Below are 15,065 nucleotides of genomic sequence, written 5' to 3' on the forward strand. Positions count from 1 at the left end.
TGACCGACACTGACTCCTTTCTGATATCAAATATAAATGAAAAGGCTGCATGAATAAATGAGTGGAGTTCCTGCTAATAGAGTCAAAGTACATGCCAATCTTTGCAAGCAAGTATTTTTTTTTTTTTTAAACTAAACACTTTTCCCAGCATGGATTAGCAAAAGAGAACAAGGATTGAAGCTGTTACCGACTACAGCTGCGAGGATCTGTCATGTAAGGGGCCTGTCTGCCTGGAAACACATCAGCTCAAACAGGAAAATGGCTGTTCGGGCTGCCGAAAATCCACCTCAACACGGTGGCGCGTATTAGGGTGGCAACATGAGCTGAGCCGGCTGACTTTATCATCACCCCCAAGAAGCAGAACAAGCTGTATTATGTGTCATAGGAACAAAAGCGCAACGTGTAAGGCCACGTGCATGAACCTGATCAACATGTGCAGGTGTAGGAATGAAGGTAGCACATATTTAGTTCAAGTCTCTACATGATGACACATTAAACAGAGGGGATATTAAAGGTCCCATATTATAAAAAATGTTTTTTTATTATAAAGCAGGCTTAAGTCCTATATAAATACTGTGAAAGTATCGAAACGCTCAAACCACAGGGAAATACACGCAGCCCGTATTCAAAAACTCTGCATTTGAAACAAGCTGTCAGGAGTTCTGTCCATTTGTGATGTCACAAATATACAATATTTAGACCCTTTACCCAGATTAAAATGTAAACATTCAAAATATGTCCCACTTTATTACTGGTTGCAGTGTATTTGAATGTCATCAACTGACAGGAAGTACACATGGAGCCAAGCTGTTGCCTAGCAACGCAATTCTGTTGCAATTCCGTCGCAATTCCATCGAAATGCGCAAAAATGGTTTGAGGTTGTTAATGGTCCCATATTGTAAAAAGTGAGATTTTCATGTCTTTATATTATAAAGCAGGTTTAAGTCCTATATCAATACTGTTAAACTATCAAAACGATCAATATACGGAGAAATACACACAGCCCGTATTCAGAAATTGTGCATTTGAAACAAGCCGTTAGGATTTCTGTCCATTTGTGATGTCACAAATACACAATATATAGACCCATATGTCCCAGTTCATTTCCTGTTGCAGTGTATGTAAATAACTTCAGCTGACAGGAAGTAAACATGGACCCAAGTTGTTGCCTAGCAACGCAATTCCGTTAAAATTCCGTTGAAATGCACTAAAACGAAGCGTTTCAGACAGAGGGTAAATACAGGCATATTTAGGCTGACAGTATGAGGAAAATAAAGTGTTTTTTTTAACATGACAGCATGTAAACATGTTCTAGTAGAAACACAAAATACAAGTACGAACCTGTAAATGACCACGATATGGGACCTTTAACAAAATAAAAGGTTGTGAACTCCGATCAAACTGTCAAACTATAAGCCACAAAGTACTGCTACAGCTGTATGTTTTCTGTGCTGTTGTCCCTTTCCCCTCTCAAGTAGCTCTTCCCAGGTGTGCTGCATTTGCTCAACGAGGTCAGGAAGGGAAGTGCTTAAAAGCTCCTGTGCCAGCAGCAGCAGAAGAGAGTCTTTTTTTTCATATGTCTTTGTTAATAAATCCTATGGATTTTGAGGGTTTTAAAGGTGTCTTCTGTGGTTGTCTATGGGTCAGTTTTGGGAGTGTTGTTCGCCCCAGTAGGGCTGCCCAAGGGTAGGGCGTAACAGTACTATCTTGTGCACACAAGTTCATCAAAACGTGGGAACGATTTAATTAAATTCAGGAAAAGAATTATATCTTGTGTGTACATATTAGTAAATTGTGGCCTCAATATATATATATATATATATATATATATACATTTGGCCACTCCCAGTATAAACATGTGTATACCCTGCACTACACCAGATGGCAAGCTAAACATTACCTAAAACTAGAGAGCCATATCCTCAGATTAACCCAAATCTATAGCTAATGTATAGCTGCATGTCTGTCTGTCTGTCTGAGTCTAACTTCACTCGATCATTAAATATGCAGGTTGTGCAACGAACTGGCAACCACATAGCTGAATGTTATCAGTGTTATCAATAGCAGCTAGCAGCTGTGTTTCCATGGTAACAATCAATGACACCTGCTGACAAGTGGCAAAAACCGAGGCAAAGAATGCCTCGTACTTTCTGCTTCGCTAACAATGTTGTGGAGCCGGCGATGAGAAGAGAAGGCATTCTTCAAGACTGCAGTAAACAAGCTCTTAAAAAAAAAAAAAAAAAAATGGGGAAGAAAATAGTTTCTTAAATGTCTGCTGCTGCTGCTCTCATCTCTGAATTTCTCAGAAAAATGTCCTAAAATCTATAGTTAAACTGATGTCTGCTTGGTTTCACACAAAAACAGACACATTCTCTTCAATTGGCAAATGTAGTTTAGTGTCCATCTCAGAGGAAGTCAGCCCTTAATGGCCACACATTCTCACACTGATGCACACAGACTTCATTATCAGATTCCTTCAATTAGGAAACGACACCTGCGGATATTTGGGAACTCCAGCGGAGCCAGACGGACACGCTCCTCCTCTCAGTCAGAGGAGAGTTGTTGATGTTCCCAGTAAACATGTGACGTCAGGAAGACGTTCAGGTCATAACATCCGTCGGTTCCAGACCCACTTTTGTACGTCTGGTGGACGTGCAAGTTGGGTTCAATATTTGAACGTCTGACCAGGACCCCTTTTTGGACGTCTGTCGAACGTTAAAAAGACGTTTAAAAAAGACGCCGCAAACTTTTTTATTCTGGATGTCTTTTGGACGGTTGACAGAGACGTTAAATTGATGTATTTTGGACGTGTCTTTGCTTAGTGGGTAGTTACAATGATTGGCAAAAGTCAAGGTCCTCACAAGCAACCTCACAGCATCAGGAAAAACACCGTTTTGAAACAGTGATGATTTAAATCTATCACAATCAGTCAATCTTTCTCTCTTACAGCCCCTTAGATTTATTTTATTTATTTACTGGTTCATTTGACAGGGACAATACATAGGCATTTTTACACTTAATTAAAGTGCAACCGATAACAATGCAACCTATATAGGACTTCTAGCTGTAGCTAATTTGCAGACCTTGTCCCTGGTTAGGCTTTTAAGCAAAAAGGAAATAAATTGAAAAAATACAGAAAAGCACATCATACATAAAATCACATAATACAACATCGTACATTACCATCAATTTGTAATCCACAGATTCATTCATTTCTAAAACCACTCAACGTGAAGTCATGAAAAAAAAATGTCTATTTACTTAAAATTGGTGATGGCAGCGCTATAATATTTCAGAAATGGGTCACAACACAGGCACGGAAATAATAAAATGTTCAACATGTAAGGTTTAACAGGAGGTGTAATTTGAAAAGGGAAAATTGGACAATGAAAGAGACAATTTCATGTCCTCCGCAGTCCACAGAGAGTTTCGAACAATACATGCAAGATGCAGCACTATTATAGTCTGTACAACTACTGGATGTAATTGGAGAGGGGCTGACCGCAATATGCCACACAGCTGACTCAAATTACCAACTATTTATTAATTTCTATTTGTGTGGCTCAATGGATGGCAAAGTCGGTCAGTCAGTCCACCACTTTGAAATATCTCAGCAAATGTGGGATGATTTCCATGAAGTTAAGACATTCTCAGGTGACCCCCTGACTTTCCCTCCGGCAAACAGCGGTTGACATTTGTGGTTTTGAGTTGTATGTCTCGACAGCTGTTGGATGGATTCTCATGATACACACATTCATGTTTCCCTCAGGATGAATTGTAATAACTTTGGTGATCCTTCAATTTTTTATCCAACGCCATGATCAGGTCAAAACTTTTATTTGTCCAATACGTTGGTAGGCCTGATAGTCCTGATTTCCTAATGAATTGGACTTCCATGAACAAATGTCTAACACGGCTGTTAACAGGAACCCTATCGAGACTAACATGATGATGTGTTTGTCAGTGAGAGTCTCTGTGGACACTGTGACAGAGCCCTGAGGACATTTCTCACATTACACAGTACATAAATACATGTCCTGATCCACAAGTGTTACCGTTAATAAAAAGCTGTTTGGGTTGTTTTAAAGTGCACCACATCACAGTCTAACACATTGTTAACGGAGTGTCGCCAGGTCGGGGACATAGTTGATCATGTATTGATTTAAACTGACTGTGAAGTCATATCACAGATTTTTCCCATGGACACACATGTACACTGTATGAGGAGTCTTCAACAGGGTGATTTTAGAAATACTAAGGTAATGAGCCTTCCCAATTTTTAGGTTGTAGCGGGCTCAGCTTTAAAGCTAGAGTGGAGAAAAACTCCAAACGTACATTACATTTTGGCGAGGAAAAACTAGCATGGCCATTTTCAAAGGGGTCCCTTGACCTCTGACCTCCAGATATGTGAAAGTAAATGGGTTCCATGGGTACCCACAAGTCTCCCCTTTACAGACATGCCCACTTTATGATAATCACATGCAGTTTGGGGCAAGTCATAGTCAAGTCAGCACACTGACACACTGACAGCTATTGAGTTTGATTTGAGCATATTTTTTATGCTAAACGCAGTACCTGTGAGGGTTTCTGAACAATATCTGTCATCGTTTTGTGTTGTTAATTGATTTCCAGTTATAAATATATACATACATTTGCATAAAGCAGCATATTTGTCCACCTCCGTGTCGACAAGAGTATTAAATACTTAACAAATAAAGTGTTTTGCAGATAACGTCACATTGCATGATATCAGAATCAAAGATGTAAATTAGGGAATCATCTGCATAGAATAAATACTGATATAATGCGCTTGAAATAAAGGTATGCATGAGATAAGTAGAGGACCACGGACTGATCCCTGAAGTGCTCCATGGCCAGTGGAGGAGTTACAGTCCCTTGCAGCTTTTGTAATTAGTAAGTAATTAGTTTGTGGTAGCTTGATTAAGCACACCTTTATGTAGTTAAATGCACCATGTAAGCACAGTACTGTATATATACGTTTACTAAAGGCCTTTTGTGCTTTAGTGGTGTATACAGCATTAGCAGACACACTTAATTGAAATGAATTAATTCAATCACCGCAAACTAATTGCACTGTGGACCTGCAGCCTTTAGGTTCCCTGAGGGTCTGGGGCTGTTGCCGAATGATGGGGGATAATCACTGAATCCTTTATGTATAAATGTATATGTAAATTGTATATTCCACAAATACTTGAATCAGTCTTACAACAACATGGGCTTGGAGCTGAGGGCCACAGACGAGGTGGACTAACACATTACTGGTTTTGGTCTTTTTGTGGGGTTTGTTAACTATAAGAAAACATATAGAATAATACCATAATTACCCATCTATCATGAAAGTGCAGGCAACACATTACCAGTGTCTCTATTCAGTGTTATTATGGCCATGGGTTGCTGAACACAGGGACCAAGAATAGAACATTTCATATTTACCCCACAGCTTCTCCTCTATGCACTGATTACATTATACACATTTGCATATTAATAAGGAAAATTGTCTACTTTAACTCCTAAATGCTTTGAGCTCATATTAAAGTGTAAAGACGTAAACATGTTAACAAAGACTATTGATTCATTAAATAGCTCAATTTATGGTGGCTGTACAGAAATGAAAGTATATTTTTTAATTATCTAACATCACTGCCTATAGATATCCTAGCAACAGGAGACAGATTGCCTTGAGCACATCATTTTGTTTGGTGTTTGAGAACAAACACAGGCTGCTCATCGCTGGCTGTTTGCCTAAAAGAGCGGTTATATAATGATGAAATGTATATGGAGAATATCAGCGGCTGTGTGTGCAGTCGCCTCACACGGCAGCGCAGAAACAGTCAAACCGTGAAAAGGGGTGAATGTGGCGACAGGTTGCACAGGTGGGATTGTTGCTCATTGTTCACTGAGGTTATGTGCTTGTAAATGTTCCTGTGATAGATTGACACGGCGTACAGTATTTGTAATAATGTGCTGTTTTATGACACACTGTTCTTCAGACGGCTCGGGGGCCTGAATGCAGTGTGCTCCAGTCGTGGCTCTCCTTGGCAGACGCACACAGGAGATTGCGAACATTGTTCTCACTCTTAATGATTATAGGAGATAAGTCTTATGAATACCAATGAAGGCGCTCTCGGTCATTTGCATTTCAATCATTACGAAATGATCCTGTCAGAGGCACCCTGTCCTCCTAACTATGAAATGTCACAGATGCACACACAACCACAGCAGCTGGTAATTACATACTGTATATATTATACATACATGTTATGTCTGTGCTCCTGAAGCATCATTTGGACCATGATAGGGGTCAGGTTTATTAAACCTACTGCAAATTACTGCCAGGGCAAGGGATGTCACGATACCAGAAGTTTTAGTCGCTACCAATAAATTCCAAGAATCTCAAAACCATTTCCAAAAACAAAACAACATCCACTCCTTTATTACCGTTTTGCATACTGACCAAAAGCAAAGTTGTACATGTACGTTTAGTTTTACCGAATAGAACTTGAAGGCATCATAATGTAACTCAATGTAACCTCTGTTAACGTTAGCTGTTAGCTCCGTTATTTAGCAAAGCAGGACAGCTAACGTTACTAACACTTGTCCTGCTGATTTTAACACGGATTTGTTGTTATCTATGTAGTTTAGTGTGTCCTATTTGGATTTAACATGTCGGTTTGTCACTTACTAAGCGATAAGCGTTATACCTAGGCCGTCAAATCACTTTCAGTCCGGGGACTCGAGCCCTAATCCCCGGAGCCTGTTTTCAGAATTTGAAAAGTTGAGGCTGTTTGGAAATTTACAACAGCGAAATTCTAATGTCCGAGTGCAAGTGAATTCTATGCAATGCTTTTACTGTTCTAGAGTTAAAATATCTTCATATGTGGGCTTTTCCAGATAAATATTGATATATGTGATTGTTTGCATTTAAATCAACATATATATTTCTGCCTCCATGCCACCTTCTTGCCACCCCATGAATATTTCTCTAGATCCGCCACTGGCCAGGGCCACAACCCTTTGAGACACTGCATCTTTGCGGATTTGTAGAATATACTGTAGACTAACACTAAATGGGTCCAGAATGCACTCCAGCATCACGCATTATGGTAAAACCGGCTACTTAAGATGCATGTTGTGCACGTCAACAGAATTTGGGGCTCAGTGATTTAATGAAAAAACGTCTAATAAGATTATTGCGTGACCTGGAGGTTTGTAGAATGTCTTCACAGTGTCCTCTGACGAACCCGAACGTGATGGAAGACATCAGTACGCTGCATGTCAGATTGCTGAAGAAGAATGTGTGCTGCTATCTATACATCATTTGGAAGAGTCATCACACTGTGCCTCTCTTCACGATGGACACATGAAGAACAGAATCTCTACACGAGAGGAGCCACGGTGCTAACCACTGAGCCACCCTGCATTTGGTGCAATGCCTCTCCTTTTTTCAGATGTCCTTTGAAATGTCACCCAGTGGCACAATGTGGGGAAGTTCAGAAGAGTTCATCTGTATGCAGATGTGCTCTAATGTGCAGGAGCAGCAACCTGGAGACAACCATCATCTCAACTATATAAAAGAACTTTCAACACAGCGGCCAACCATTTAACGAGCTACCAAAACGTTGCGTGGTTGTCGACGGAAACAGTTTGTGTCCCAACATGGGGGCAGAATTACCATGAACCAAACACGGGGTAGGTTTGCTTTCAAGCTTATTTTGCATCCCGGAAGAAGTTTCACTTCTTCCTTCCATGCTCCTTATGAGTTTGGAGTGGAAACTCATGCTACCATTCACAAATCGTTTAATAAATAATACTATTGACACATTTTCTTGAGGAAAATGTACGTTCTCATAACTCTTCCAAATATGGTTAAAGATGAAATCTGTAGCACTGTAATAGTTACGTCACATCTGATGGAAAATGCACACCTAATGTAATCTGTGTACGTGATAATATTTGGCTGCTGAGTTCAGGGCACGCTGTTAAATTAGCGTTGATGAATTTGGCGCTCTGGCTGCTGTCCGTGGTGCTGATCTAAGGCTGGTTTAAATGTGCCGCTCCGGCTGCTGTCCATGGTGCTGATCTAAGGCTGGCGATCGAACGATGGCTCTGTTCTATTTAAGTGTCTCAGTAAGCCATGACGGTGTGACAGTGAGCTAGCATGACACATTTTTTTTTTCTGTGATTTTGGGTGAATTGACCCTTTAAACCTGCAGCAGTCAGAAATTTGTTGGCATCATCGGGCAAAAATTCCATAATAACCTTCCAGCATATTGTAATTCAAGTGTTCTGAGAGACTTCTGCACCTCCTCATGGCTCTGTTTACAGGCTTTAAAAAAATCCAATCACAGGTCATTTCAGAGAGAGAGAGCGTTCCTATTGGCTGCGCTCCGGCTGGTGGGCGGTGCTTGGTATTTCCTCAACAGATCTCAACATGGCTTCTGGGTCATTCTCATTTTACAGCTCAACGGTACACTACAAGATGATTCTGAAAACATCTGAAGCGAGAAATAGGCATTACAGTGACAGAATATTGATTCATATTTCATCAGCGCTGCCTAGTTTGACCGTTTGATCGGAGTTTGTGAGTGATTGACAGCTGGCTCAGAGACGGCAAGACTCCAGATCAGCTCTGACTGGTTGTTTTCCTCCGGTCTGTGAAATTTTACAGATGACATTAGGAGCACCGGAGGACACAGAGGCACATGATTTTTTTTCAGATTACCTGTCTCATGTCAGGATATAGCGACCGTCAAATAAAAATAATTTTTTTTTAATCATATTTGCTCCACTTCTTCCTTCTGCAGCTTTAACAGATCTGTCCAATTCTATTCATTACCACATACCGCACACACGAACGGAGTAGTAATGAATGCGTGTGGGACTGATGTACAACAGGACGTCTTACTGTGCAATAATCCCTCCTTCAAAGCTTTCACTAGCTCTGCTTACACTAAATCAAATATATATCAACAGCAGATAGGCTATAGTCCGGCATGTTACACAGCTCCTGCTGTGTTTTTTACCTGCTAGTCATGTGTCTGTGTGCGTACGGTTTGGATAGATCAGCAAACAACTGCCTGCTCAGCATCTGCATGTCACGCCTGTCAGATGAATGTGATGATGACGGAGGGCCTGCACATGGTAGATGACATCATTATGGAAGCAGATGCAAGGCACAGTGAGCATAATGACAGATTACTTCTATTTGGGATGCATTAAAACTGCAACATGTTGGCCACGTTTAGCTCCAGTCTTTACCCTAAATGACTTCTTCTCTTTGTGCATTTTAAAAAACAACAACAGGGAGGAATTAAAAATGAAAAAAAGATTTAAGGCCAAAACCATGAGTGCATATTTTTAAAGGCAAAGATTATTCTCTGACAAAAACAATAAAAGCAATTTCCTCGCACTGACATGTTCCCGGAATCCTTCGATGTTATTCGGAACATGCACAAGGGGAGTGGATTATGGAGTGATGTTGGACATGTTTGATTTTTAAATTGACATTTCATCCTGGATGAACTGTGCAGTTTGTTGGACAATGGACCAAAAAGAAAAAAAAAAAGCCAAAGCCGGGAGAGAGAGAGAGGAATGATTGAGTGACTATTTGATTGGACACAGAAGTAAACACACGTTAACATGCAGATTTCCTGGAAGTTAGACGTGTCCGGCTCTCTCAGTCGCCGTCAAACAACAACAATAATCTGCAAACAATCACAGACGGTGTGGATCTCACACCTGCCTGGCCATTTCCCCCCCCTTCGCCCTGCTAAAGATGGCGAAAGGAAGGCAGCCGACGCTTTTACAGCAGACACTCAAAAGCTCAGCTGCACTGGAGGAGGATATCACGCTTTTTAGGAATGTATCCCATCAGAATTTATTATCAGTGATTACCCTTCTGTACGATAGAGCATGTTTGAAATGCAAAAAGAGGTCACGCCTACACCTTTTTCCCATAGCAAACACACACGGCAACATTGTTTTCTGGGCCTGAAAGCCACTGTGGACATTGTGATTTCCATCTTGGAGCAGGTAAGAAGTGCATGACAACACACACAAGGTCATCCCCCCCTGTTTAAACCAGTGTGCAGCAGCTGCAGCCCATGATGCACCTCTCTCTCTCTCACACACACATATATTGAATGCCACCCAGTGTGAATACAAGCTGAAAATCACAGCATTAGCAGCAGTGTAGCTGTGAAAAAAAAAATCATGCCAGGCACAAACCCCACTCAAAACCCCACAAACCACCCAGCCCCCCTTTTTCCCTCAAAATCCACATCCAGATATCTACACCACCATCTTGTGGCTGCTTGGATAGAGACATAGAGAGAGAGAGATGGAGCTGCTGGCAGATGCTCGTCTCTGCTGCTGCGCCTCGTTCACACACAAACGACTTGTGGAGAGAAAACGCAGGTGTGAAATGGGTTTTGCCATGTTGAAGGAGAGAGGAGGAGGGTGGAGGGGGTGGAGGGACTACTTTGTGCTGTCACATCACCATCACGACCACCTCTCTGTCTTCTTCTTCATCCTGGTGGCGTTGTAAAGTTAACCGAGCTGTTGCTTTTTGGCACCGAGTTTGGTTCCAAAAAAAAGGCACCATCATGTGTGTGCGCAGTTGGATGACACTGATTTGCATTATTAATAAATGTGTGATTGTGATCAACTCATTCATTCATCAACATTTACAACTGGAGTCGGATGAAAAAAGTGCGCAAGAATCCGAAATCTGCTGCTGCGTTTTTACATCTCTCCATTACGCCTGCTCCCATAATAATCTTTATTCTAAGAAGTTCTGATTTTGTCAGACGGACTACGAGGTGAACAGTAAATGTGGATGTGGATGAATCCCCCTGTGGATTATTATGCTCCTTTTGTGAGACTGAAGCGCGTCCGGACGAGAAGGAGGAGGAGGAAGAGGAGGATGAGGAGGAAAAAACGCACAGAAATCCAGCCGCTTGTCTATAAATTTCGTGTTTTTCTCCCTTGCTGGAAGGAAAAAATGCGTGAGTCTCCCGCATCCCCACACCACACTTACCTCAGCCTGTGTCTCCACCGCCTCTATACTCTTTATGTAAGTCCCGACTTCATAGGGGGAAATAAAAAACCCACAATTAAGTCCACGTCCAGCCTGCTGCTGCTCTGCAAAAATCCAAAGTCAGAAGAAGAAGAAGAAGAAGAAGCGCAGTCCCGATGTGCACTGAAGGAGCAGCTATACGTCCTGTGTGTGTGTGTGTGTGTGTGTGTGTGTGGTGTGTGTGTGTGTGTGTGTGTGTGGATAGAGATGCGGCTTTATCAGCACAGAAGATGTTTCAATGAGTCATTGCAGAGGCACTGGAAACGGTGCTGAATCTAATTGCTCTCATAGAGCAGAGTGTATTGCGAGGACAAGATTAGTGTTAGAGAAACCAGGTCTCTCTCTCTCTCTCTCCATCTCTCTCTCTCTCTCTCTCCCTCTCTCTCTAGCTTGCCATTGGACTACACCGCCTGAAATTTACTAAGCCTGCAGCCAATAGATTGCCGCATTCTCTCAATCACCCTTAACCAGCCGCTGTGTTGTGGCAGCTCTGGCATGGAGCAGGGGGGACATGGGGGAGGGGGGGCTCCCAGGGGTCCTGAGAGACACACCACCATAGAGACATGAGGAATACTTCACTGGGATGTAAACAACAGAAGAAACATGTTACATGCCTATAATGTATATGTATACCGAGAGAGTGAACATGTGTCAGAGGTAAAACATCTGGACAGAAGAAGGGCCCCGGGGCAAAAAAGGATATGGGCCCCCGATCACCCATCACCCCCCACAAATCTGGTGATTTTACTTCCTCAACAACAACAATACTACTAAAAATAATGTGTTTTTTTTCTCTTCAAATATTTTTTCCTCACAGGAACTTGGTTAAGTGTGTGATCTTCGTGTTTTGTGTCGCCGAGGCGTGAATATTACACATCTGCATGAAGGTGCAGTGTTTTTTCTTTAGTGACAGAAGTCTAACTTCTAACTTAAAGGGGCTGTTTGTAAGAATCAGAAATGCTTGGTAACACTGACACCTGTGGCCGTTAAGTCAACAAAAGTCAGTGTCAGGCTCGCGCTTGCTCGCTCTAAATAGACATGAACGAGCATCGCTCAAAACAGTGAGGCGACACATGTCAGCTAAATCCACAATATCACTCTATATTTCAGCTGCTTGGCAGTAATGTTAGCTGACCAGACGAAGGTCTCTCCATGAATCAATGCTGATCCTAGTGTTGGCTTTTCCTGCTTCAGCCTCCCGACCGCGGCCGGAGGGAACAGGGGAGACACCGGCACCCGGTCGGAGACGATAATGTTTCTCTCTGCGGAGCCCCGTCACTTCACAAGACACGGGAAACCTCTGTTGGTCTGGAGGAGCTGCAGCAGTTATTTCTGCACAAACGTCCACTGGAGCTACGAAGTCTTCTGCAGTGTGCAGTGTGCGCACATGAACGTGAGGTGGAGCGAGCTGAGACGGGCTTCACTAGATAGAGCTTTGCAGTTTTGGTGCTTCCGTGTAGTTTGTGTTGGAGTCTTGTATGAACAAGCGAGCACGCATATGCGAGAACACCGACCCGGGTGATTTATACGTATAAAGGTTACAAACAGTCCCTTTAATATAAAGTGAGAAAGACCACTTATGGTGGGCAGGTGAGGAGTCGGATGGTTCCAATAAACACAGTACTTTAAAGCAGGAGACCCATGTTTGAGACCGGTGTTTTGTTTTGCAAGTTAGTTGACAGTTGTCACGTGACATTTTTTCACGTGTTTTGATGTTACGTTGTTTCCGCACGTGTTTTACTTAGTTTACGTACTAATTTTAAGCCCAACCATGACGTTTTCCCTTAACCTAACTAAGTGGTTTTCTTGCCTAAACCTAAGTCAGTGTATTTGTTGCCCCCTGCTGGTACTGCACGTTAATACAGGCGTGTAATATTCACGTCTCTGCGAGGCTGACACTTTATCCTCTGGTGGACAGGCAGGTCTGTTACACGCTTTAGTGTGATCTCAGGTCGCAGTGTAATGCTGATGCCTCTATATGACCTACAGAGGTAAGCGAGGCCATCAGCGAGAATATGGGCTATTTCTACATAGTTATTCGACTAGCCCGGTGCGGACGGACCCAGATCCTGCTTCGTCACCACATTCGACCTGCAGTCGGAGCTCCGGCGGGAGGTGGAGAGCTCAACGCCTGGCAGCAGCGGCTCCTCCAACAAAACCACTTAGTTAGGTTTAGGAAAAAACAACATGGTTTGATATCAAACTACTATGTCTTTACAGTGAAAATGTGACTTGACGTTGTGAACACGGGACACAAATGAACAGCTGATTGCAACGTGAACGTGAAACACAACGCACGGGACACAAACAGCGGCCTGGTGTTTGTTGGACCCATCCACCCTGTGTGTCTCTTTTTGCTCTTTTAAAACTCTACATCACCACAGCACTTTCCCTGAGTGTTTAATATTGACGCGGATGTGTTTACTTTGTAGTTAATGGAGAGTCTAGTGCATAAAGGATGCTTGTGCGGCGGTATTGAACGCCAACGGCCGTGACAAAGCGTTGGTATTTGACGCCCTGGGAATGAGAACGGGCAGTAAAATGAGAGGTTTTCTAAAGGGAATCTGGTGCTTGGAAACACTACCGCTTTTTTTTCCATAGGGATTGCTGAAATCAACACGAAATGAAAGTTCCTTGTAGTAGCTTTATGCACACGTATAGAAAATACTACATTGGTAACCCACAGAAACTCTTGTATTTAACCCCAAACAGAAGTAACGTGTCATTTCCCTGTAGCCGACTTCTTCTTCTTCCGACCACAAGAGGTCACTTTACAGGAGAGAATAAATATAGGTCGTTTAAAAGTTTGAACAAACAAACAATACTGTTGTTTTACTGTCTTTCTAACATGCAGGTGTATCATCCAATTATACATCTATTTGTCATCCCCAAGGGATGGTCAATAGCGCACTTGGACACTATTTTGCTCAATATTTCTTAATGAAACAATTTCTCCTTAAAGTCTCCGTCATGTTTCCAAACCCCTTTTATTGACTTTTCTTCAGCCTATATATGCACTTCACATTTTATTTGATCTCAAGAAAGCGATATTCATAATCCACCGTGGATATCCTCTCTCTTCAACAGTGTGCATAGATCACGATAAAAGGCTGGAAATGGATGCTAAAAGCTCTTAAAGTTGCAGAAAGATCCCCCTGTGATATCAAGGTCAAGTTCAATTCAAATCAACACGGATAAGATCGCCAGCGTTCCTCGTGGTGGTGTCGGTGAAAAACAGGCCTACAGCGGTGGAGTCAGCGAGCAGCGGAGTCAGAGGCCGAGAGCTGCACAGACGGCAGGCCTCCCTTTGATATCGTCATCATTTATTCCCTCTCCCCACATCATAACCCCTCAGCGGTCGGGGGTATCCTCCTCGCCTCTGAAGTATATATCAGCTTCAGTCAGCGGCTCGGCCCCAGATCGACTGGCTGACTTTCACAAGACTGATGAGGGGACGTCACCGCTGCCACGGTGAAGCCGAATCAAATGTTCCGCAGGATTACAGATCCAGCTGCTACCTGTGGCAGTGGACCTCTGAGCATGACACATGACCTCTCTCTCCTCCTGCATTAGCATGCATGCTGCATGATGGAGCTGTCACTGATGGTTTCATCTTCCAAATACAACCCATAGTGGAAGTTTTAGTACTGCAAATCTGCTGCTTTTGACCGCTAATAGTACAGCTAAAGCTCAAGAGACCTGAACTGGAATCAAAACTAATCTCTAGCTGCCCTAAACGTCGTTTCTTAAATGTGTATTTTCTGAAGCTCAGTTTGCCTCTTTACATGGGAACAGCTAATCGAGGAACTGAACACATTTTCCAGTGCTAGTTCAGAGAACTCAACAGTTTAAAAACAGCCAAACGCTTCATTTCTTTATGTAACTACAAGTAATGCACTGTAATTTGTGTGTAATTCATGTAATCGTGAACCAGGAAATAGAAAGAACGGCCACATATGGAGGAGGT

At 42.5% G+C, this 15,065-nt stretch overlaps 1 protein-coding gene across 3 annotated transcripts in view; it reads right to left on the minus strand.

Annotated features, from left to right (window-relative positions):
* nlgn4xa (neuroligin 4 X-linked a) overlaps positions 1-11,471 on the minus strand; it is a 96,691-nt gene extending 85,220 nt beyond the window's left edge. The window contains exon 1 of one of the 3 annotated variants that reach the window (XM_037762250.1): positions 11,060-11,471. The gene's annotated coding sequence lies outside the window, so the exon portion shown is untranslated. Of the gene's footprint in view, positions 1-1,341; positions 1,488-11,059 lie in introns of those variants that run through there. The other 2 variants (XM_037762252.1, XM_037762251.1) reach the window with 2 other exon arrangements.
* Between the last annotated feature and the right edge of the window lie 3,594 nt (positions 11,472-15,065).

This window comes from Sebastes umbrosus, chromosome 24, assembly GCF_015220745.1.
Source record: "Sebastes umbrosus isolate fSebUmb1 chromosome 24, fSebUmb1.pri, whole genome shotgun sequence".
Taxonomy (NCBI): domain Eukaryota; kingdom Metazoa; phylum Chordata; class Actinopteri; order Perciformes; family Sebastidae; genus Sebastes; species Sebastes umbrosus.